Genomic DNA, 3,776 nt, shown 5'->3' on the forward strand with positions numbered 1-3,776 from the left:
TCAAGAGAATCTCGTGCTGCCTCCGCCACGCAGACCACAATTCAGTTCAGTTAAGTCGCTCAGTCGTGTCCGACTGTTTGCGACCCCATGAATCACAGCACGCCAGGCCTCCCTGTCCATCACCAACTCCAGGAGTTCAAACTCACGTCCATCGAGTCGGTGATGCCATCCAGCCATCTCATTCTCTGTCGTCCCCTTCTCCTGCTGCCCTCAATCCCTCCCGGCATCAGAGTCTTTTCCAGTGAGTCGACTCGTCGCATGAGGTGGTCAAAGTATTGGAGTTTCAGCTTTAGCATAAGTCCTTCCAATGAACACCCAGGATTGATCTCCTTTAGAATGGACTGGTTGGATCTCCTTGCAGTCCAAGGGACTCTCAAGAGTCTTCTCCAGCACCACAGTTCAAAAGCATCAGTTCTTCGGCGATCAGCTTTCTTCACAGTCCAACTCTCACATCCATATATAACCACGGGAAAAACCATAGCCTTGACTAGACGGACTTCGGTTGGCAAAGTAATGTCTCTGCTTTTTAATATACTATCTAGGTTGGTCATAACTTTCCTTCCAAGGAGTAAGCGTCTTTTAATTTCATGGCTGTAATCAGCATCTGCAGTGATTTTAGACCTAGGTCAAGGCAATCGGAGCCGGGATTCTGAAGGGCTCCAGTTTTAGAGTTCAGTACAGTGCGGGACTTGCCTGGTGGCTCAGACAGTAAAGCGTCTACCTACAATGCGGGAGACCTGGGTTCAGTCCCTGGGTCGGGAAGATCTCCTGGAGAAGGAAATGGCAACCCACTAAAGTATTCTTGCCTGGAAAATCCCATAGTCCGTGGGGTCGCAAAGAGTCGGACACGATGAGCGACTTTACTCACTTGCACTCACAGTACGGTAGAAGACAGACCAGGCTGGTGCAGGGAGAGACCTTCCTGCAATGATCTAGGGCCCTTGTCCCCATTACACCCTAATGAATTAAAAAATAGCATCATGTGCCCCACTACATCTATCCTCTCATTTGTTCAGCAAAAGTCTTAATGTAGCCATGGTTATGGCCAAAGGAGACGTTTGCATTATCTATCCCAACACCTTAAAAAAACAACCACCCCCCAACACACACTCTTGTATTACGTGTGAAGTTAAACATAAATAAAAGCCCTAGTTAGGGTAAAAGACGTGTTTGCTAAATGCCCAGGAACTTGACTAGTTAGGAAGGAAGCTATATAATTTAAAGGTGAGATGGTGAGTAGGGATGGGGAATAAGCAGAATAGAAGGTTAAATTGCAAAGGAGAGAGATTTTTCAAAGGTTTTTCTCAGTGAAAGGAAGAGAATGACCAGAATCAAGAAAAGCTTTTTGATTTTTTTTTTTTTTTCAGAATGAAGAGAGAAGAGCTAGAATATGTTTGAGGGCAATGGATTGAAGAAGTAAACAGATGTTGGAGATGAGAACGCGCCTCATTGTATCTTTCCTACTTTATAACAGAAGACTTTTTTTTTTTTTGCCTTAAAGTCACGAAGTACAGAATTTTCAGTGGGCACACTGACCTCAGCTAAATAACTCCTCTCTTAGTTTTCTTTGCAAACAGATACGGTTGTTTGAGCTAATTACAGATCATTAAGTGTTGGGTAGTTCTCTGCTGCTGCTGCTGCTGAGTCGCTTCAGTCGTGTCCAACTCTGTGCGACCCCATAGACAGCAGCCTACCAGTCTCCTCCATCCCTGGGATTCTCCAGGCAAGAATACTGGAGTGGGCTGCCATTTCCGTCTCCGATGCATGAAAGTGAAAAGTGAAAGTGAAGTTGCTTAGTCGTGTCGGACTCTTTGAGACCCCATGGAGTGAAGCCCACCAGGCTCCTCCGTCCATGGGAGTTTCCAGGCAAGAGTACTGGAGTGGGTTGCCATTGCCTCTCCGGGGTAGTTCTCTAGAGACCTCTTAAATGAGGAGGTTCTCCTTGCCTTTAACTTCATTCCACTCCCTGGAGAGTCATGTTCCCTGGTTTTCAAGCATCAATCTTGTGCCATGAAGAGGAGAGCCATGCTTTAAGGATCGCAGAGCAGTGACAAAAAAGTTTCTGACAAATTGGGGAACTGCCATATCGGTTGTTGTTGCAGTGGATCAGTCGTGTCCGACTCTTTGTGACCCCATGAATTGGAGCACGCCAGGCTTCCCTGTCTTTCACTACTGTTTTCCAGTTTGCACAAACTCACATCCAGTGATGCCATCCAACCGTCTCATCCTGTCACCCCCTTCTCCTCCTGCCCTCAATCTTTTCCAGCATCAGGGTCTTTTCCAGTAAGTCAGCTCTTTGCATCAGGTGGCCAAAGTATTGGAGTTTCAGCTTCAGCATTAGTCCTTCCAATGAATATTCAGGGTTGATTTCCTTTAGGTTTGATCTCCTTGCTGTCCAAGGGACCTCAAGAGTAGTCTCAGCACCAAAGTTTGAAAGCATCAATTCTTCAGTGCTCAGACTATAAGCTCCAAGTCTCACATCTTGTACATGACTACTGGAAAAAACATAGCTTTGACTATACAGACCTTTGCTGGCAAAGTTATATCTCTGCTTTTTAATATACTGTCTAGGTTTCTCATAGCTTTTCTTCCAAGGAGCAAGTGTCTTATTCTAAACAGACTAATTTTAGAGCTGTTTCGCTTGAGAGAAACATCTCTCACTTTAAACCACTGTTATTTGGGGATTTTCTGTGTTTTGCAGCTGAGCCTAATCCCAGCTAAAGAATGGATTAAAAAAAAAATGGAGATGGAGCTACAGAGGAATGCTCCTTCCTTTGAGGAAAGAGGGAAAAGTTGATAACTGAAGCAGAGAGGAGACTGTAAATGCAGGGGAATTAAAGTGGAGAGAAGAGGATCTGAGAGAACATCAATCTACGTAAGTTGGAGTAGGTAAGAAAGAACAGAAGACAGGCTAAATTTGAAGAGGAGATGGGATCGGGGAGAGGAAGGAAGGTGAAGCAACAAGGTGGGTAATGGAGATCAAAGCAGCAGAAGACAACAGCTTCAATCATAGTGATCAGCACAGCACTTACTTTATGCTGGTGCTAAGCACTTTACATGCATTAACTCATTTAATATATACTTATGTATAACATTTAATATCTATGACCACTTTAACATGAACAAATGCACGAAAATAGAAATTAAGATCACAGGAGTTGTGTAGAAGTTGGGAGAGTATTATTAGTATAAAACCAGTGTGTACTATTCACTTACAAGCATGGCCCCTTTCAAATGAAACAACAACAAAACACTCTCAAGTATTTAGAATCTAAAAAGTTCAAGGACAAAAATAAAATACTAAGATTAAAATGTCAGTACATATTGCTAATATAAGAAGACTGGACTGGCCTGCTAATCAGGGGCAAAACTGTGAAGCAGTCTATTTGAACTGAACAGGTCTGCCCTGTTTCCCCATCTCGGCCTTCTTTACCTGCTCTCTTCTTTACCCAAAGTGGATTTTGGGAAGATACAGTAAATATAAAAACACCGTAATTATTACTCAGGCCTAAAGGGAAACTCTCCCATAATAGTCTATTATACTAACTAAAAATCTTAAATTATAGGGTTGAATCTCTCGTAGGAATTTTAACCAAAAGATGAGAGTTTTAGTTCAGTCGCTCAGTCGTGTCCGACTCTTTGCAACCCCATGGACTGCAGCACGCCAGGCATCCCTGTCCATTACCAACTCCCGCAGTTTACCCAAACTCATGTCCATTAAGTTGGTGATGCCATCCAACCATTTCATCTTGTTTTCCCTTCTCCTCCTGCCCTCA

The sequence above is a fragment of the Moschus berezovskii genome, chromosome 4 (assembly GCF_049115385.1).
Source record: "Moschus berezovskii isolate FMDL1 chromosome 4, NW_MosBer_1.0, whole genome shotgun sequence".
Lineage (NCBI taxonomy): Eukaryota > Metazoa > Chordata > Mammalia > Artiodactyla > Moschidae > Moschus > Moschus berezovskii.